Source organism: Hyperolius riggenbachi, chromosome 3, assembly GCF_040937935.1.
Source record: "Hyperolius riggenbachi isolate aHypRig1 chromosome 3, aHypRig1.pri, whole genome shotgun sequence".
Classification (NCBI taxonomy): Eukaryota; Metazoa; Chordata; class Amphibia; order Anura; family Hyperoliidae; genus Hyperolius; species Hyperolius riggenbachi.
In genome coordinates, this window is record NC_090648.1 from 270,994,430 (window position 1) to 271,017,216 (window position 22,787).

Sequence of the window (22,787 nt, forward strand, 5' to 3'; positions counted from 1 at the left end):
AGATACCTCTGCCAGAGGTAACGGTTCGTGCAGTTACAGTGGGTTGTAAAAGTATTCTTCTTATGCTTTCTGTTAACAATGCCTTTCTTCTTGCCACTCTTCCATAAAGCCCAACTTTGTGCAGTGCACGACTAATAGTTGTCCTGTGGACAGAGTCTCCCACCTGAACTGTAGATCTCTGCAGCTCGTCCAGAGTCACCATGGGCCTCTTGACTGCATTTCTGATCAGCGCTCTCCTTGTTCGGCCTGTGAGTTTAGGTGGATGGCCTTGTCTTGGTAGGCTTACAGTTGTGCCATACTCCTTCCACTTCTGAATGATCGCTTGAACAGTGCTCCGTGAGATGTTCAAGGCTTTGGAAATCTTTTTGTAGCCTAAGCCTGCTTTAAATTTCTCAATAACTTGATCCCTGACCTGTCTTGTGTGTTCTTTGGACTTCACGGTGTTGTTGCTCCCAATATTCTCTTAGACAACCTCTGAGGCCCTCACTAGTGTTGGGCGAACAGTGTTCGCCACTGTTCGGGTTCTGCAGAACATCACCCTGTTCGGGTGATGTTCGAGTTCGGCCGAACACCTGATGGTGTTCGGCCAAACCGTTCGGCCACATGGCCGAACTAAGAGCGCATGGCCGAACGGGTCACGCAAGAGCGCTGTGATTGGCCGAACGGGTCACGTGGTTCGGACCCGAACGCGCTCTGATTGGCCGAACTGTCATGTGGTTCGGGTAAATAAATACCCGAACCACGTCATATCTCCGCCATTTGTCTGTGGGTTTAGCTTTGGGTAGGCAGGCAGGGTAGTTCGCGCTCCAGCCACGCTAGCCAGGGTCCCCCCAGTCATTGTGTGTCGCTGCTGGGAACAGTAGTACACCGCTCGCTCAGGCACAATATATAGCATTGTGTTTACTGCCACTCTGTGTACCTCGCTCAGCCACACTATATAGCATTGTGTTTACTGCCACTCTGTGTACCTCGCTCAGCCACACTATATAGCATTGTGTTTACTGCCACTCTGTGTCTGCTGGGAACAGTAGTACCCTGCTCGCTCAGCCACACTATATAGCATTGTGTTTACTGCCACTCTGTGTACCTCGCGCAGCCACACTATATAGCATTGTGTTTACTGCCACTCTGTGTCTGCTGGGAACAGTAGTACCCTGCTCGCTCAGCCACACTATATAGCATTGTGTTTACTGCCACTCTGTGTACCTCGCTCAGCCACACTATATAGCATTGTGTTTACTGCCACTATGTGTCTGCTGGGAACAGTAGTACACTGCTCGCTCAGCCACACTATATAGCACACTATATGCTGCTGGGTTAGCGTTGCCGGTCCCTGTTTATTGAACCTCTCATCTTTATTACATTTATGACTGCATGGCGGCAAAAAGCATTGCTATATCCGCACGCTATTTGTCCTCACGCAAGGCCTGGGATGTTGTGTCTCAAAAAGCGTGGCCTTCTCCTCCTGCGCCTCCTCCTGTTCCATCACGTGTGCTGCTGCTGCTGGGTTAGCGTTGCCGGTCCCTGTTTATTGAACCTCTCATCTTTATAACATTTATGACTGCATGGCGGCAAAAAGCATTGCTATATCCGCACGCTATTTGTCCTCATGCAAGGCCTGGGATGTTGTGTCTCAAAAAGCGTGGCCTTCTCCTCCTGCGCCTCCTCCTGTTCCATCACGTGTGCTGCTGCTGGGTTAGCGTTTCCAGTCCCTGTTTATTGAACCTCTCATCTTTATTACATTTATGACTGCATGGCGGCAAAAAGCATTGCTATATCCGCACGCTTTTTGTCCTCATGCAAGGCCTGGGTTGCGTCTCAAAAAGCGTGGCCTTCTCCTCCTGCGCCTCCTCCTGTTCCATCACGTGTGCTACTGCTGCTACTGGGTTAGCGTTGCCGGTCCCTGTTTATTGAACCTCTCATCTTTATTACATTTATGACTGCATGGCGGCAAAAAGCATTGCTATATCCGCACGCTATTTGTCCTCATGCAAGGCCTGGGATGTTGTGTCTCAAAAAGCGTGGCCTTCTCCTCCTGCGCCTCCTCCTGTTCCATCACGTGTTCTGCTGCTTGTGCTGGGTTAGCGTTACCGGTCCCTTTTCCTGGAACCTCTTCTCTGTATTACATTTATGACTGCATGGCGACAAAAAGCATGTTACCTGTGCAAAGAAACATGACATTTTCCACATTTAAAAGACAGTTTTTCCTTTCAAACTTTACAATCAATTTTCTCAAAAACTATAAGCTCTTTTTAAAATATTTTTTTTCCTCTTGTACCCACTCCCAAGGTGCACATACCCTGCAAATTTGAGGTATGTAGCATGTAAGGAAGCTTTACAAAGCACGAAAGTTCGGGTCCCCATTGACTTCCATTATGTTCGGAGTTCGGCGCGAACACCCGAACATCGCGGCGATGTTCGGCGAACGTTCGCGAACCCGAACATCTAGGTGTTCGCCCAACACTAGCCCTCACAGAGCAGCTGTATTTGTACTGACATTAGATTACACACAGGTGCACTCTATTTAGTCATTAGCACTCATCAGGCACTATAGGCAACTGACTGCACTCAGATCAAAGGGGGCAGAATAATTATGCACACACCACTTTGCAGTTATTTATTTGTAAAAAATGTTTGGAATCATGTATGATTTTCGTTCCACTTCTCATGTGTACACCACTTTGTGTTGGTCTTTCATGTGGAATTCCAATAAAATTTATGTTTGTGGCAGTAATATGACAAAATGCAGAAACCGTCAAGGGGGCCGAATACTTTTGCAACCCACTGTATGTGTCGGAGGAAACTGTTGTTGCATTTCAGTTGGCAGAGTTAACGGTTGCTGCATTTATCATTTTGAGTCATTGTTTGCTGCATTCGCTACTTTGAGGTTTCTACAGATCTATCGTCTGCACATCCATGATGCGAGTCTTCCTTTTTACCACATCATGGAGGAAACGTTGCTTTCTTATGTGTTCGGGAACATTATTCAACTACTTGAGGACCACGTGGTTTTCCTTTGATCTGTGCTGCGTGGGCTCTTCAGCCCGCAGCACAAATCAGATTTCAGCCAGGGCGACCAGACTTCCCTCCTTTTTTCCCCACTAGGGGGATGTCCTGCTGGGGGGATCTGATCGCCGCCGGCTGTTTGAGGGTAGCAGGGGGGGCTCCTCAAAGCCCCCCTCCGCAGCGCTATTCCCCCTCCCTCTCCTTTCCTCGCTCCTGTCCTCTCTATGGGTGGTACAGGACAGCGATCCGTCCTGTACCGCCTCTGATAGGCTTCCAATTAGAGGCCGGGGATCGCCGATCTCCTTTACGACGCTGCTGCGACAGCAGCACCGTAGGATGTAAACACAGGAGATTTCTTCCCCGCGCGTTTACATTTCGCCTGCGCGCCGTGATCGGAGGCTCGCAGGCTGTTCACGGAGATACATGAAAATCCACTTATGACCAGCCTCCACCTATCGGCGTTAGGCGGTCGTTAAGTGGTTAATTACTCTCAGGGTCACTTTGCCTGTTTTGGGTGGAAACTCTGGCCCACTGCGTCACTGTTACAGCGTTACATTACAGATAGCTCCGCTTATGTAATGTCATGGCCACGGCCATTTTTCGCCGCGGCGCGCCGCACCAACTCCCCCCTTCCCCATCTTAGGTTGGGCCCAGAAAAATCTGATCACTGTAAATAAATGTGAGGATTGCCTTTTTTATTTTAAAGTGAAATATTGTTTTTGGTCATGATGTAAGATTATTATTATTATTATGATATCTGGGGATTTTTTAATGTAAGTAGCTAGTTTAAACCAACTCCTGTAAACATCGGTTTTTGAACGAAATATGGCTCTCAAAAGAAAATGTAATCGTTGAATTGCTGATATTTGGTTCTTTTGACAAATACGTTTGCAGACCCCTTTTCTATTAGACTGAGACTCAGTCTAGTTATGGGAATTCCGGCTCTTAAGCATCGGCTCTTCTGGCTCGGCTCCCAAAGAGTCGGCTCAATGCGAGGACTCCATAGCGCCCTGTTAACAGCAGAGCTGGGCGTTGCGAGTGCCCCTGAGTTTGTACTTTGCCCCGCCCCTCCTCTGGCGGGCTCCCGGATGACGTCTCCTGGTTGGAGGTGCTGGGCTTCCTGGGCCCAGCACGCGCAGTCGCTGCGCTGAAAGCAGCATTTTACCTGGTCCGTGCGCTGTGTGCAGTCATGGCCTAGAAGTCAGGGGGAGCCAGCCACTCCGAGCTGGTCGGCAACCTGCGCAGTGAGTGTGTGAGGGAGGGGCAGCAGCAGCATGTATCTGCTCACCCAACTGTCATATCATCTCAGTCTAGTAGGGAAATCTGCTGCCAATCTCATAGCATTTGTGGGGAAATCTGCTGCCAATCTCATAGCATTTGTGGGGAAATCTGCTGCCAATCTCATAGCATTTGTGAGGAAATATGCTGCCAATCTGATTCCATTTGTGGGGAAATATGCTTCCAATCTCATTGCATTTGTAGAGAACTATGCTGCCAATCTGATTCCGTTTGTGGGGAAATCTGTTGCCAATCTCATTGCATTTTGTGGGGAAATCTTCTGCAAATCTGATTGCATTTTGTGGTCGGCCGGCCCTCCACCATGTGGTCTGGAAAAAAAAAACTGCCTGCCTCCATGCCCGCGAAGTTGGACAGCACACTGTTAAGGTCTTGTGTATTTGGCCCCACCCATGACCACACCCACATGCTGTTGTTATCATCTTTTTTTTTTTTAAATCAAAATATGGTCACTTTATATTTACCCATGTTTGAAGCATAGAAATTGAAGTGGACTAAGTGCAGTATTAGTTTTCCATTAAGTCAGGTTGCCTGCATACTGTAACACTCCATGTTCTGTGTCTGGTACAGTTGCAAGCAGTACTTACTAGTGTACATGATTACCAGGTGATGCAAAAAATAATTTTGTTTGTCTTAGCAAATCAGTGGTACAGGTAATTAAAGCAGGAGGGACAGCCATACTATCCCAGGAAAAAAACACATATATAATGAGATAAATACTTGTTCCACTCATAGAATATTTTACTGTCCAGGTTTTGATTTCAGTGAATTTTATATAGTAAATAAAGATAAAACTGTTCCTGGCATTCTCCACCTTAACGCCCTGTGACTGAAGCCAATCCTGATGTCATTTCCACCCTTACTTTTTTTTTGGAAACTGCACTGTCATATCTAGCTTGCTTTGTTAACATGTGAGTACAGCATAGATCATATTTCAGCAGCTTTCCCCTGAAGTGCCCTCAGCCAATCAGTGAGGAGCAGGAATGTGGAAGGGGTGATGACAAGCTTCCTTCTCATCTGCAATGTACCAAAAAGAGCCTGGCTGACTGAGATATGATTTATTACAGCAGAAACATTTCTGATTAGATTGGAGTGCTTGCAATGCAGGGTCACGTTGTAGACTGCATAATAAACACAGAGCAGTGAGTAAATAAAATTTGATTTTATGGCTGACAATACCGCTTTAAAGTATACCATCTTTTGTACATGATTATTTTCATTAGCATGTTAGGCAGAAACCCTTTACTTAGTATGATGTTCCCATCGAAGTGCATATTTGTTTTATGGTATGATACTAGTTTTCATTGTAGCAATGCTTGCGGAATAGCTTTTCCTTGATAATCCTTGTATTATGTTTCAAACTTTTCCACACAGTTTTCCAGTAAGCATTTTAATAAGTTCTATTAAAAGCTGCTGAAACCTTGCAAGCGTCATTATGTATTTAAGATCTACACAGTTCATTGATGCAGAGAAACCCTGTTAAGATGCTGTAATCAAAAGTTAAATCCCTTCAATAGAAGAAGAAAGCTCCTAACGCACGGGTGCTTTGATTGTCATTTACTGATATAGTCATTTCCAGTGTGCGCTTTATTTATCTAAATTTCACTTGGGAGAGGAAAATTGTTATCAGTTGCATTTCATTTATTTCAAGTTTTCTGATTAAGAGATTTGGTCTTAATTGCATAAAGCATCTACTTTTTTTTCTTATTTTTAAATTCCTTGTGTTAAACTGATGGTGTTCCATGAGGAAAGAAGCATTGGTTTTGCTTAACTTTCTGCTTTTTGACCCCCAAATCAGCATAATTTTAGTGAAATGGATAGTTCAACATGTTATTGCGTTCAAGGTGTACATATCAATTTAAAGACTTGACAACTGAGGGGTTTTACCCCTTGAGTACCAGAACAATTTTCACCTTTCAGCGCTCCTTCCATTCATTCGTCTATAACTTTATCATTACTTATCACAATTAAATGATCCATATCTTGTTTTTTCCGCCACCAATTAGGCTTTCTTTAGGTGGGACATTATGCCAAGAATGATTTTATTCTAAATATGTTTTAATGGGAAAAAAGGAAAAATGTGGGGAAAAATTCATTATTTTTCAGTTTTCAGCCATTATCGTTTTTAAATAATGCATGCTACTGTAATTAAAACCCATGAAATGTATTTGCCCATTTGTCCCGGTTATAAAACCGTTTAAATGATGTCCCTATCACAGTGTTTGGCGCCAATATTTTATTTGGAAATAAAGGTGCATTTTTTTCAGTTTTGCGTCCATCCCTAATTACAAGCCCATAGTTTATAAAGTAACAGTGTTGTACCCTCCTGACATAAAAATTTAAAAAGTTCAGTCCCTAAGCTAACTATTTATGTATTTTTTTTTTTATTGTAAATTTTTCAATTTTTTTTTAATTACAAAAAAAAAAATGGGGAGTGAGGGAGGTAATGAGTTAATTTTTTGTGTATAAGTAATGAATTTGTATGTGAAAAATGCTTTAGGATGTAGTTTTACTATTTGGCCACAAGATGGCAACAGTAACTTTTTGTTTAATGCGACCTCCAAGCGTCCTTCCGGACGCTTGGAGGAAGTACTAGGAGGCTGGGAAAGTGTTTTTTTTTCACAATGATCGCGCTGCTTATCGGACAAGCAGCGGATCATTGCGGGGCTTAGATCAACGAACGGGAATGGATTTGATCTCCGGGCGAGCGGCAGGCGGCTTGTTTACGAGCGGGAGTGTGCGCTAGAGGGAGCACGGGCAGCGGCGGGAGCGCGGAAAGTACGGATTTCTCCGTCCCTGGGGGTGAAAGGATGGAAAAAGGGACGGAGAAATTCGTACGGGCGGGGGTAAAGTGGTTAAAGACACTGGAAAAAAATCATACAATGCACAAACGTTTTAACCACTTGAGGACCCCCCCACCCCCTCCTAAAGACCAGGCCTTTTTCCACTAAATAGGCCACTGCAGCTTTAAGGCCTCGCTGCAGGGCCGTCCAAATCGGCACACAAGTGATCCCCCCCCCTTTTCTCCCCACCAATAGAGCTCTCTGCTGGTGGGATCTGATCGCAACCTGAAAAGAAGCCTGGGTGCTTATCTAGAGGGAAAGAATTCCCAGTAATGAAAGGTGAGTCTGTGCCTCCACTGTGGGCAGTGGATGTGCCCACTCTAATAGTGGGCACCTATGACTGCTGATTTGAGGGTGGTGGTGCCAAAAGAGTTGGTTGGAAGGAGACACAAAGTCTGCCTGATACTGCTATAAAGGTGTGTGTGTGTAGGGGGGGGGGGGTCTAAGACTGCCTAATGCTTTCTGGAGAAGGGGGTATTACATACACTATTTAGCACGATTGATTAGGGACCCTTTTTTCAAATTTGAGCACCCCCCCCCCTTTGAGGATCCTCTGCACGGCCCTACAGAAAGCTCATGGAGAGCATAGGAACAAAAGAATTCTGGTTCTCCTTGAGCTTGCTGGGTACTCCGTAACTCTGTGTGTTTAAAGTCTGTATGCATGTTGGATTTGTGTGGCTCTGTAATATTAACAAGCCGTCATTGCATTCCAGTGGATCTGGAGGTGTGTTTGGCTCACAGAGACAACAATGGGTGATTTGCATATATTTAGCAGTGATGTACTGTGGGACACCTCAGAGCTCACTCTAACCTGAAATATCGCTAATACTTTGTTTTAAGAAAGCAAACTCTCTGTTGTAAAGCAGTGATGTGTTTATTATTGTTAGAATAATGCTTATGATATTGATACACTATATACCTAGGTTTCAATTAAATATAGTGTAATGGCGCATACTGTATCATCAGAATATATTGTTGAAAATTATATCAGATCTAGAATAAGCAGAGCATAACATACAGTTCTTTGTGCCCCTGGATTGTCCCGGCATGTGCAGCGTGTTGTGCGGTTCTAATTTACCAGTCCGTGCTACGAGGATTCTTCTGTAGCTGACGTCAGTAGCAGTCACTCATCGCTATCATCCCTGCCGTGGCGCATGTGATGAGAGGAGCCACTAGAGGGCATGATTGCAATGAGTGACTGCTACTGACGTCCGCTACAGAAGAATCCTTGTAGCACGGACCGGTAAATTAAAACAGCGCGAAGCACGCTGCATATGCCGGGACACTTATGGGGTACAAAGAACTGTATGTTATGCTCTGCTTTGATGGCAGGACCTGGGGGGGGGGGGGGGAGAGACACAGCGGCATCGTGCCAAATCAGGAAGCAAAGCACAAAGTGGGGACACTGGGGGGAAAAAGATATGCTTCTAAATTCTGCTGGAGGGAGGGGGACACAGAACAGAAGTGCACGGCTATCTGAATCAGCAACCATGGCACTGAATAGACTATCAGCTCAGTGCACATGGCAGGGATGGACACGGCATGCGGGCATCTGAATCTGCAGCTTGAAGCTCGCAGTGGGGGAGACAACTGAATGTGACTAGAGTATAAGCCGAGACCCCCACTTTTGGGACACTTTTTTGGGCTTAAAATCTCGGCTTGTACTCGAGTATATACGATAATATTAATCAAGGATGGAGACATATTAAAATATATGTAAACAATTTTCTTTCTATGTAATCATCATACTCTAGTGATTGGCTTGTATTTCTTCACTGTGCTAATATTTGTCTTACTATTTGTTAGAAGAAAATATGTTTTCTAAAAAACAATAAATAAATACATTGTGTTTTTTTCAGCAGGGGGTGTCATATAATGATAGGTATAACTTTCATGTCCTGTCATAAGCAATGAATGATCTAACTGCACATGACCTACTTTAACCTAAATTTCTTTTGAAATATTTGTTAATCTCTTGTCTGACAATGATTTTTTTCATTGTATGTGCACATATTAAAGGTGACAATTAACGTTCTGGAAGGCTGCAACATTGTCACTATTAAGCTAACTGTGAGTTTATGCTCCATTTGATAAATAAATGAGTTTAGAAGTTTTTTTATGCCAATTTAACAATTTTATGCAATTTTTTTGTCATTTGAAAAAGGAGCAATCACATTTAGTAGCTGCACTTGTTTGGCACATTTTTAAGTGCATACGTTTGTGTGAATTTAACATAAAGTTGGTGTTAACTCGGAAACATTTAAATTTCATTGATCTTTTCAAATGCGGGCATATTTAACTTTTTTTTCCTCTTTATATGGAGATCCCCTGCTCCTCAGCCATGGGACAAAAGCCACCTTTCACAAATCGGTTAAAAAAGGTGCACAGCGTGCCTGTTAATTTGGGCACGCCATAGCCCACAATGTAATTATCGGTTGTGGCACCGGGTATTGTAATTTCGGTGGGGGGTGCCAAAGTTTGGCATAGATTTATGGGGTACATTTGCTGCCTCAAAGCTGATGCACTGGCTCACATCCACAGCAGTCTGCAGCTACTCCCACTCTCATGCATAGTTACAGCTGCTGCAGCAGCCTAGTTTCTAGCTACTCCACTTACACGGTCACAGCCGCAGCAGTCTGCAGCTACTCCCTCTCTCATCCATAGTTGCAGCTGCTGCAGCAGCCTAGTTTCTAGCTGCTCCACTTACACGCTCACAGCCGTTGCAGTCTGCAGCTGTAGTAGCACAGACCCGCTCAGTCTTTGGCAGAAAGAGCTAAGCCAGGGCGGGTTTTTGCTACTACACAGGTGCAGAAAGCTTGCACATGCATAGTAGAATGAACCTGATGGGGTTTGCTTTTTCCCCCAAAGCCTGAGCAGGCCAATGTTACTACGCATATGCGAGCAATCGACTTCCACTTATCAACGGTTTCCACCCAGCAGGATGAAGGAAGCTTCCCGCTACCTAGGCACGTACCCAAAATTGGGTAATTTCCCCTACATATTTCCTTTAATTAACTTCCAGTAGTACAAACCTCCTCTCAAGGGGGATGCTAAGCTTGAATGTTTTGATGGCTGATGAATCTTTTAAAGATGTATTTGCAATGCACAGTCCTATGAATGCTGAACACGTAACAAATGCCATTTTTAGCATCCACCTGAACATGGTTTTAAAGTGAATACATATGACAGTCTCTATATTACTTTCACTTCATGTTTACTTTGTGTACCAAGAGGGAGAAGAGATGACCAATGAATATAAAGATCTCTACAGGTCTTATTCACAACTACAGCACCTGGTAAAAGGACAGCATTGTCAGGGTAATACACAGATAAATAGCTATAGTTAAATTAAAGTCCTAAATGCGAAAAAAAAAGTGATTTACTTGCAATGTCCTAGGTCACTCTGAGTGAAGATGTAAAACCATAGCTAAAAGGTTTCAGACAGTACTGACTTTGTGTTAAACTTAGCTATGTCATATGTTACTGCAGGAGTACGAAGAGTTGAAAGAGTGTTACATTTGTACACAGTATTTTTTTAGATTTATTCTTAAAAGGAACAACAGTCCATTTCTAGCAAACTTATGGCAGTGATAAGTTTGCATTGTTTACTGTGTATGTGACTAGTTTTCCTTCTTTATGTTTTTCCTCAGCCAGAACGGGAAGACATCTGCAGTTCATCAGCTTGCGAGACAGGTTACCTGTCTGATGTATGTCAGTATGCCTCTCTCTTGATAACTTCTGAGCCTCTAAGCAAGCTGATTAGGAAGGGAATGTGTTCACAACTCTGCAGTGGCCGAGCTGCTGTCCTGTTTTTCACTGTTTCAAGTGAATGTATTTTTATTGACACAACACCATGGAAGAAAACTCACAATCTGTTCTCTGTACATTACAAATCAGAAAATAGTTCCCTTCTGTATATTGTAAGTTTTAAAATAGCTTTCTTAAAACGTTGTTTTAACTCAGTTGTTTAAATTAAGTCTATTAGAAACCTATTTATTGAGAAAAGGCAGTTTCAAAAAGCAGAAATCCATTTTAAAGATGATGAAACATATTGGCACTGGCACTGCTGATCGGCAAGTAAGTATCCAGCATGGGTTGATGGGCTGCTATCCCTAGTGGACAACTTACTTCTTTGCTGCAAGTGAGTACCAGGTTGTGGTCCTTGGGATTACCTTATGAGAGAGAGAGAACAGAAAAGTCCGCATTTAGGTGAGGGTGGATGAGATTGGATGTACAACCGGTGTTTTAATAAACTGAGTTGGGTAAAGACCAGAAGCTGGGGAAGGCCACAAGCTATCGTGGGTGAAAAGACTAGTGAACTGGTCAAGACAAGTAGCAATAAGGCCAGTGTTCAGGAAATGGCGAGGAAGGTGGCAATCCAAGAGCAGACTCTGGTTCGGCACCTATTATTATTATTATTTATTGTATTTATAAAGCACCAACATATTACGCAGCACTGGACAATAAATAGGGATACATACATTTCAACAAGGGGTGACAGACAGAGCGGTAACAAACGGTTTTACCACATAGCACCAGGTCATACATGCAATCAGGGTATAAAATGCGTTTTACAGGGACCCAGCAAATCAAGTCCGAGTTAGTCCATGAGAAGGGTGTCCTTGCTGGGATAGCAAAATTAAGGAGGACACACTAAGGGAGGGGGGCCCTGCCAAAAGCCAACAATCTAGGGTGGGGGAGGGACACATAAGGTAGGGTTGTGGAAAAGGTGGTTGACTGAGAGTTAGTGTGGTAGATGTGGGGTAGGCCATTTTAAAGAAATGTGTTTTGAGGGCTTGCTTGAAGATGTCGAAGGAAGGAGTGAGTCTGAGGGGTGGAAGGGAGTTCCATAGGGTGGGGGCAGCTCTTGAAAAGTGTTGTAGGCTTGCATGGGATTGAGAAATGCATGGGTAGGTCAGGCGGAGATCATTAGAGGACCGGAGGAGGTGAGCAGGTATATATCTGTTGACAAGCTCAGAAATATAGGTTGAGCAGGTCTTGTGCACAGATTTGTAGGTAAGGCGCAGAACCTTAAAGCTGATCCTGAAGCAGATAGGGAGCCACTGTAGGGCTTCGCATAGGGGAGAAGTGGAAAAGATGGATAAGTCTAGTTGCTGCATTCATGACTGATTGAAGGGGTGCAATGCGTTTCAAGCGGGGGCCAGATAGTAGGGCATTGCAGTAGTCAAGGCAGGAAATGATGAGGGCATGGATGAGAAGCTTGTAGTGTCTGGGGTCAGAAAGGGGCAGATTTTGGAGATGTTGTGAAGGTGGAAATTGCAGGCTCTGGTAACATTTTGGATGTGGGGAGTGATACCCAGGCAGCGAGCCTGGGAGGTATGGTGGATGGTAATGCTGTTGATAGTGACATAAATATCTGGGAGGGGTGGTGCAGCACAGGGTGGGAAAATTATGATCTCCGTTTTATCCAGGTTAAGCTTCAGGAAACTAGCTGATATCCAGGAGGAGATGGTTGAGAGGCAGGAGGAGACCTTGTCCTTGGTGGAGGGGGAGAGATCGGGGATGTGGAGTTAGATTTGGGTATCATCGGCATATAGGTGGTATTTGAAGCCCAGGGAGGAGATAATTGTGCCGATAGAGGAGATGTAAATTGAGAACAGTAGGAGGCCCAGAACAGTGCCCTGGGGGATTCCCGACTGAGAAGGGGGTGGGAGTTGATGAGGAACCATTAAAAGAGGTGGTGAAGCAGTGATGAGAGAGGTATGAGGACATCCAGGGCGCTGTCCCAAATCCCTAAGGACTGAAGGGATTGAACGAGGAGGGAATGGTCAGCTTCTCAAATGCTGAGGAAAGGTCAAGGAGTAGCAGGATGGAGTAGTTTCCTTAAGCTTTGGCAGGGGTAAGTGGAAATCAGATAGAGTGAAGGTATGGTGAGTCACAACACACATTAGACAAACCACTAGCAATGCACCAAAGTGTTGTAGAAGTAAGAAGTAGATAGGTCCTCACAAACTTTAGTTGTTGCTAGACAACCACTTATATATTTGACTTGTCTTTCGTTAACACTCCGCAGGAATTTTTATTGAAGTTGTTGGGTGCAGTTTTTGTAGTTTTTGGTAGCAGGAGCCCCTCAAAAGTAAATTGAATATTAAATTAAATATTGAATATGAAAATCAATTAGAAAAAGTGGTAAGTAAACCCAGTTACCTCCTCTCGTGCCAAAAACAAATTTGTTTAAATATTTTTTTTTAGAAATTTATCAGAGTAATTTCTAGACAACACATTTTGAAAATGCATTTCACTTCCTCTGGTCTATATTGAGCTAAAAATGGGGCCATAAAATAGGATTGCCTTTTTAGGACTGTAATAATAAAGTAATGTTTTCATTTTGTTTGTGCTTCGTACTACCAAAGTGTTCGGCCTCTTTTCAATGGACAGTTGATAGGCAGGCAGTGAAATGCCTCTCAAACTCTTACAACTGCTTGCTGCTGCCTGGTAATGGCTTGCTGCACACACAGTTCAACTGCCAGTGGAAAAAGAGGCCTTTATTACAGCAGTGCCACCAGGCAATCTCTGTAGCTAACCAGAACTTATAGCACAGATTGTTACCAGTAGGGGTTTTTATAAGGAATTGTTGGATGTTCTCAAGCGTACACTTTCACATGCGTCAACTTCCACACATATGCAAACAGAAGCCAGTGAACTTACACACAGATAAGTGCACACCTTCAATTCTGGCCTTAATGGACACCCGAGGTGAAAATAAACTAATGAAATAAACAATTGCATCTATCCTCCTTCTCCTAAAAAATACTTTTTAAGATATTCCACAGTATTATTTTATATTTAAATTTACTTTTTAAGTTTTTATTGTTTTATTGTTTTTAATCAATGACACATTCATTGACATATGCCAGAGCTCAAATCTATGAACTATTAACCCTTTTTATCTCTTTCTTGCTCTCAGAAGTCACTTTCGGCTAGGAAAGTGTTTTATAATAGTAATTTCTTATCAGTGAGGGTCACACTGTAGTCTGACCCAGGCCCGACTCATTTGAGCCAAAAACTGCTACTTTTATAACAGGTGCAAATTATTTAATTCTGTGAGTCTATGTGTAGTGGTATCACAAGTCTTGAACTGACAAGTCCGACTTGCTGTGCTTTGATATTTAAGAAAATAACAATAATGCAGTTAAGACTGTAGCTAACTGAAAGGCAGCCTTTAGATAATGAAAGCTGACCAATTAGCATTTGAAGTAAATAACTTGTAGCAGGTGAAAAATGACAAATAGAAATAAAAGTGTGATATGTGATAATGAAATGCTGCAGCTGTATCTGCAATGCTTATATCTTGCTGATCCATTTATTAAACTAATTTTTCTAAGCTTCTTATTAATAAAAGCTTTAACTGGTTTACCCGCTGAATGTGCTTTGTGATTGATCAGAAGAGACTGCTATAACGATGTGTTGGAGCGAACTGGAAGATTAATGCAAGGCTTTCATTTGAGTTAAATGAGCATCTTCAATAAGGCATACTGTGTCTAATGTTTATGAGCTGTCTGATCAAAATATTACAGTTGAATTCTAGACAAAAATATTTCTGTATCGGCATCATCAAAGTGTGGTCTTACCTTCATAATGCTTTGTATTTGCTTAGTTAAAGAGACACTGAAGCGAAAAAAAAATTATGATATTATGATTTGTATGTGTAGTACAGCTAAGAAATAAAACATTAAGATCAGATACATCAGTCTAATTGTTTCCAGTACAGGAAGAGTTAAGAAACTCTAGTTGTTATCTCTATGCAAAAAAGCAATTAAGCTCTACGACTTTCAAAGTCGTGGAGAGGGCTGTTATCTGACTTTTATTATCTCAAGTGTTATTGAACTATTTACTGTTTCTCTGCCAGAGGAGAGGTCATTAGTTCACAGACTGCTCTGAAAGAATCATTTTGAATGTTGAGTGTTGTGTAATCTGCACATATTATAGAATGATGCAATGTTAGAAAAAAACATTATATACCTGAAAATTAAAAATATGAGAATATTTTCTTTGCTGCTAAACTTCTAGTAATTATTCATAGTACACAACCAATTCATTAAATCATATTTTTTTTTTTTTTGCTTCAGTGTCTCTTTAAGTGGAGAGTATGGTGCTGGAACTCCATAGAAATTGTGTGCCAGCAAGATGACTGTGGAATTCTTTCTTACTATGCCTGTGAGAAATTAAAGTGCCAAATAAAGAGTGCCAATTAATTATTTCAGTAGCCTTTTGGTGTAGATTACTCAGCTTGGGATCTGACAGTTCCTTTACTTGGCCAACTCAAAAATTAAGTAACTTTGGACATTCCAAGTGCATGTCTGGTAGCTGCACTGAGGGGGTTCAGAAGTTTCTATCTTCATACAGCAATATCACGCTAAAGTATGAACTAGAACAGTAGTTACAACATGAGGAAGTTGTCTGCTTCATGTTACATCCTTTATTATCACTTAGTCTTTTCTTAAAGAGGAAGAGTAACCAAGGATTAAACGCCATCCCAATCAGTAGCTCTACCCCTTTTCCCATGAGAAATCTTTACCTTTTCTCTAATAGATCATCAGGTGGCTCTGTATAGCTGATATTGTGGTGAAACCTCTACTACAGTGTGATATTGGCACCTAGGACCTGACAGTTTCCTGTCTGTAAGCCTTGTTGCATTGTCGGAAATAAAATTTGTTTCCAGCTGCCAAGCAACCAGTATGTAGGGGGTGTGGTTATAGATAATGGCAGCTAGTACTGTCTGTTTTTTTTTTCATGCCTGCCAGTAGTAAAGATGATTACGTGGAGGCTGATTGTGGATCATACGATATATTGATGTATTTTTTTCCTTTTTCGCTAAAGTTTGTCTTTAAATATGCTGCTTTTGTGTATTTGAGAACTGTGATGTCACTCCTCAGCCATGCTGGAAACACATCTCATACAAACTTCAATATCATATGATGCTCAATATACGTATAAAAAAAATAATTGCCCCAGGCTGTAAATAGCTATGATTAACTAGATAGACAAATGTATTCAAATTATGATTCCTTGCAACCATGGCAACTGTCCAGCATTTGGTATCCAGCCTCATCTTATGCTGGTTTTCTTATTGTCTCAGCTTCCTCTCTGTATCTGAGGCTAGACACTTCTGTTTTACCACCTCACAAAGAAACAGTGACAGGAAAGTAGTCTTGCAACAGTGAAGTTTGGTAAAATATTAACAGTGCATACAGGCATAAAATTATCTTGTGAGATTTTTTTTTTCCTCTGTGGAGTAACCCATAGTGTCCTAGAAGCACTGAAACACTGACTGTTTATGGTGTGGAATACTACCGTATATTCCGACGTATAAGACGACTGGGCGTATTAGACGACCCCCAACTTTTCCAGTTAAAATATACATTTTTGGATATACTTGTCCTATAAGTCTACCCCTCTTGACTCTTGGACAATTGTATACTCTACTGTATGTACTGGTGCTATACTGTATAAACAGGTACAGATACTGGTGCTGTACTGTATGTAGTACCCAGTATACAACAACCAACCAATCATGGCAAGCAACGTACCTTACCGGTGAAACATGCCATTTTCAGCCGTCTGGCCCACCCTTCTATACTATTACCTCCTTTTCTGCATCTCAGATCTGCGCCACTTCGCTGTAGTCCTCAGTGGTGAGATCTGAGAGGCAGAGAAGGAGGTACGGTAATACGATACAAAGACAGGCCAGGCGGTTAAAAGAGGTCTTTTTTTCTGAGCACAACACCGCTCTCTTTTTTTCCAGACCCCCGGCACCCCGCACGCCTGCAGCTTGCTCTGCCCTTCACTTACACTTCCCAGTGAGGTGCCCACTCACCTCATCATCTGGACTGCGTTAAGTCACTTCTTTCCTGGAATCCTGGTGAGTGGATTTCATTCTACCATACTTGTACAGCACCGCCCTTGCTGCTTTCATACGGTCGCCACATATGGTGGTGGATGCGGCCACAGACGTTTTTGAGTCCCCCCCCCCCCCCCCCCACCGTATGCGGCAACCACAGATTCTCCAGTCCAGCTCAGAAGTTTCAGCACTTGCCCTATAAGACGACACCCGGCGTATAAGACGACCCCCGACTTAGGTTAAAAAGTAGTCTTATACGCCAGAATATACAGTACTTCTCATATTTCTATCAACTTGGCGATAGCAGAATCTGCTTTTAAAGTTCTAATTAGGTTGTACTGGGTTCCTTCCAGGTTAGCAAACAATAACTAAGAGGATTTGCATGATACTTTCTGGTTGTGGCCCATGTTGGTATGTTTCTGATCTAGGGTCTATAAACTATTGAGGCAGCTCTTTGGTTAAAATATAGCTAGAGACCCTTGGGCAGCATTGTTACACTTCAAAATTAACACTCTTTCAAAAGAACAAATGAGTCTAGCTCATTTCATATAGCCACAAAACCATCCATAGCCAAAGCCTGTAAGAAACAACTTGTGCCTTTTGAGGTGGTCAAATAAAGGGTTAACACTTTCATGGTACAATAACAAGTGTATACTGGAGGACCAGCAGGAAAAAGCTGGAAAAAATAGGGGACCTGTGGAGACAGCTGATGGAACAAGGAATTAGACTATAGCGTAAGGCAGGGATCTGGCTTGGTGTTCCGATACGTGATTGCTGCACTACTTTTTCTTTCTTTCCTTCCTTACGTGTCATCCTCGTGGCCACCACGACATACATTTTTTTAGCTTTGCCATGGCTTCAAATTTGGTTGCACATGACATCCTGCTATCAGCAGAACCAGATAGGGGAGCTGCATCCGCCGTTGGATGTGCCAGGGATGATAGATGTCCACAGTTGCCAGTAAACGGATTTTGCCAGATGTTCAAGCAGGAGCTCTCAGCTAGAGCATCTTACCACATGGGCTTTTGGTCACGCCCCCAGCCGCTAGTAATTTATTTTGAAAAAATATTGAAAAAGAAACGCTGAGACTCCAATGATGCAATGACGCAGAATGAAAATGCCTGTCTAGAAGTTTTGGGCTGATGTGCTATCTTCACCCTCTGCACAGACCCAAAAGCATACAAGGGACCAGGATAAACCACATTCTCAAGGCTGTCAAAATACCTCTGTCAAACAGTTCCAGCAATACTGTACTTTTTGGTAAGTTTAAACTGTGCAGCATACAGTATACCGTGACACGCAATGTGGTCTTAGTGTGAGCGCTGATCTCAAAAGACTGCCCACACTATAAAAGCAATTTGAGATCTGATCCCTCTACTGTCTGATTCTGAATGTAAAACTACACTAGTCTTCAAAATCAAAAACAATTCTGTAACTTTTATAACATAGATATTCATATTTGGTAGGAAACCAGTACTTGTGTCTGGAATGTCCCTTTAAATAAAAAAAATTGCCTTTTTTCCCTGTATGTGGCATCACATGTTGTTTTGTTGAGGAAGAGTTTATTTTAGCCCGGAATTCATCCAAATACAGAAATCTTTAAGACATCCATATCTCCCTGCTCCCAACACTTGATGCTCTGACTCTTCACGCGTGACTTCTCTTTACAGGACATTGCTTCACTGCACTCTTACATACTTTCAAATACAGGTATTTTTTTTCTATAATTTAAAATGTCTGTACATAGGGATAGTATGAACAGCTTAACCCTGTCTGTGTGGACAAGTGTGTTTATTTACATTTAGTGAGTGCCTCATCTAGATTAGTTTTCCTATTTACACTTGACCTTGTAGGTTGACAGCTGTATGATAGATGATGGACACTCAGTGTTGCGGTCGTACCATAATGTTCTTTTTTCTGTTTAGTAATATTACATATTATGATAAAACTGTTGTTAGTGTTGTTACTAACAATAATAATAATAGTAGTAATAATTATACTGCTTTGGTTATTACTACCATGTGATATAATGAACAGACTAAGTCTGTACCCATGTGATATGATGAAGTGAACGTTTCAGCATTACATTGGTACTCTATGTAATTCACTGTAAACATTCTTTTATTTTCACTTGCTGTGTAAAAGTCATCTTTTTTTTTCTACATTGAATAGCTAATAATATATTTTTAATGAAGACCACTGTGAAATAATAGGCACCTTTTGGGCTTACAGTAATAATCTATTAGCACTGTGTATATATACCCTTTGTGTATTATCTATTTAAGTGGACCTGATATTTAATATGTTCAAGAGTTTCTGGACAGTATTGTAGTTAAAGCAAACCTATGACAAAGGGGGGGAATTTGGATACTTGCATCAGCAGAGGAAAGCCACTGGATGATCCAGTGGTTCACTAGATCCTCTTTAAGCCCACCCTTGCTGCTCAGGACCCTCATCTTCTTCCAAGGTTATGTGCGAGTAAGGACTGCACTTATAGTATCCAGTATAGCAAAGCTCTTGTGTACAGAGGAAAAAAACCCATGCACAAGCAGTTTTGTTCTACTGGGCATGCACCGACTATACTTGCGCCTACCCATTGGATGAATGGTGGGCATGAGGACTGGTGCCCATAGATGCCTGCTCCCCCGGCAGTGCACATCCTTGATTTCGCTGCCTTTGCTGGGAGCACTCTGCGCATGCGCACTACTTAACTATTTGTAGTGTGCATGCACATAGCACTCCTGGCCCTGAGAGTGTGATCCACTATGTGTGCCATCGGGCCAGTGCTTGCACAGTAGTATGCAACGTTGCCAACTAGACAAGAGGAACAGGAGGCTTTGCTGAGTAACGGAGGAGGACAGAGGTGAACTGGGGGAGCACTCAGCATGAGTACTGCTGCCCATATATACAAGCAAGGGAAGCTGTGCTCATCTTATGGAGGGCCAGAATTTAAATGGGAAAGGTAGGTGCTGAGGGGAGTGGTCAATTTACATACAATGATTAAGCTTCTGCACACAAACACATCAAGCAGGAACACTAGTAATGATAAAAACAACTTGCATTAAATTTGCATTCACTCGCCTGTGAATCTCAGCAGGCGGGGGAGGGGCGGGGTAGAGGCACGAGGAGAAAGGAGAAAGCTGCGTGTGACATACTGCTTAATAACAAAGCCAGTGACACGCTCCTTGTCGACAGCTTCTCGGAGAGGGTTGCCGGGGCCAGAGGGGGATACAGAAAGACGAAGGAAGGACACACAGGTTAGTAATTGAGAAACGAATCTGTCTCTATGTCCCAATTAGTGGCATTTTTCCACCTCGGGTACTTTTTAAGGTCATTTAAAAAGCAATATTGTAAACAATAAACAGGTATCTTAACACCCTTTGGCTGCTAAAAATAAAACATAACCTTAAATTTCTAGTCAAATAATTTCAGAGATAAAAACTGACAACATTATCATAATCATCATCAACACTAACACCCCACACATGCAATTAAACATGAGACAGACCCATGACAAAGCTCCAGTAGTGAGCAAAACAAATCCAGCACAGGCGCAGTAGTGGCTTTCTGATTGGGCTCAGACAGGAGTTGCAGAGCTCGATCGGGTCCACTGTACTGTACTCACACTTGCGCAGTAGAGCAGATCCGATCAGGCTCGGCTATTTCTGCCTGAGCTCGATTGGAAAACCGCTATTGTCTTTACGCTGGAGTCAGGGAAGGTAAATATTGTTGGCGCTACTGCGCATGTGCCACAGCTGACATCCATGATGTCCAATGTCCAGTGCTGGACCCCGAGGCTTAGGAGGACTTTTGCTCTCTTAACAAGTGGGAGGCACATATGCAAACTGTTGGAATTACTACATGGTTCACCTGATTTGGATGTAAATACCTTCAAATTAAAGCTGACAGTCTGCAGTTAAAGCACATCTCACACACACACACTCAGGCCTGGTGCACACCAGAGGAGTTTTTCTGAGCGGTTTGAGTTTTTAAATCTGCTGCTAATGTTATCCTATGTGTCTGTGCACACTGGAGCAATGAGGTTTTGTAAAAAAAACACATAGCATTACATTGGGAAGAGCTTTTAGAGGTTTCAAAAGCTCTTCCCAATGTAATGCTATGTTTTTTTTTACAAAACCTCATTGCTCCAGTGTGCACAGACACATAGGATAACATTAGCAGCAGATTTAAAAACTCAAAACGCTCAGAAAAACTCCTCTGGTGTGCACCAGGCCTTACTCATAAAAATTCCAGTATTTGTATAGTGCTTTTCTCCTGTTGGACTGCAAGCGCTTGCGAGGCAGCCACTAGAGCGCAGTAAGTAGGCAGTAGCAGTGTTAGGGAGTCTCACCCGAGAACTCCTTACTGAACATGTACTGGCTTTCTGAATAGGATGAGCCTAGAATTGAACCCCGTTCTCCTATATCAGAGACAGAGTAAAACGGAGTATTGACCCATCTCTTTTATAAATCATGTCACAGATATGCTGTGTGCTGCCAAACTAGTTAAATCGTGTGGATAAGTGTGGGCAAGTTTAAAGTTAGACACAAAAATCCAGGGTATGTATGTCCCTAGTCATGTACAGTCAGTTTTCAATACACTTTTGTATGAAGGATTGGAAATGAAAGCAGCTTTATACAAGATTAAATATGCATTATTTTCATGAGATTTAGGGTTTTCTTCTGTGTCCTGACAATGTTTGTCATTTTACTGAAAGATAAAAATAAAAAAGCCTGAGACAATCTTTCAGCGTTTAAAAAACTGAAAATATTTTGGATGCATGATAAACAGTGACACCAAGTAAACGCGACTCTAGGCCTCTTTGCCAGGTGTTGTCATTTGTTGTGTATTTATATGACAGTGCTGGTGGCATGCTTGGGTGCACACAAATGAACAGTACCTGCAGATGTAATTTGTATTTTTCTACAACCAGTGACAGCATGACATCTGATGCAGATTACTCTTTCTAATCATTTAAAAAGTGACAGAAAGAAACAGATTCAGAGTCTACAAACTGTGATTATCAGTGTTGCTTGCAAAATATGGACAGAAAAATGGTGTTTCACTATGAGGTATATAAACGGCATATGCATGCTGTACAAGCATTGTGTTTGAACGTGCTACTTGCCAGCCAACAATAACAAATCCCAACACCTCTGTGATCTCTTAATATTTCTGCCATTGTGTTTACTGCCTTAGATGCCAATTAGCATCTTAACAATGTTGCATGTTTACATTTAAAATGGTAATAGCTAGGCACAAAGGCCACATAAAAGACTTTAAAATTGAACATCATATTCTTAAAGGATTATGGTAATGGTGTGGGGAAAAAAACGTACTTATGCAGGATTTCAGTTTAAAGTCCTAGTTCAGGCATTTGTGTTCTTTTATGGATGTTTTATAATTATCAACACACAAAATCTATGGTATTTTGCAATGTTAAGGTGCCCATAAATCAAACGATCCAGTTTTTTTGTTGTGAGCACAAAGCTGATCACCGAACCCAACCATTTGCTTTTCTTTGTTACTCTTTGTTACCAGCACTACAGCTCAGAATATTATCATCAGTTCCTGTCTAGTTCCTCCCTGCTTAGTATGCAATGAATCGTTATCACAGATAAAGCAGAGAGATTAAAGGTACATGTTGCTTTTATAAAGATAATTGGTCATGGAATGCGTGAAATGCTTTATTATACATTCAGCAAGAAGCAACTGCTGAACTGTATCTGCAGTGCTGGCCACAAGAAACTATTCTCTCTCAGCAGTGAGAGGAGGTGGAT

General features: G+C 42.3%; 1 protein-coding gene across 1 annotated transcript in view; it reads left to right on the forward strand.

The window, feature by feature from the left end:
• Nucleotides 1-22,787, forward strand: part of LOC137563632 (TBC1 domain family member 22A-like) — a 640,427-nt gene that overhangs the window by 336,063 nt on the left and 281,577 nt on the right. The window lies entirely within an intron of this gene.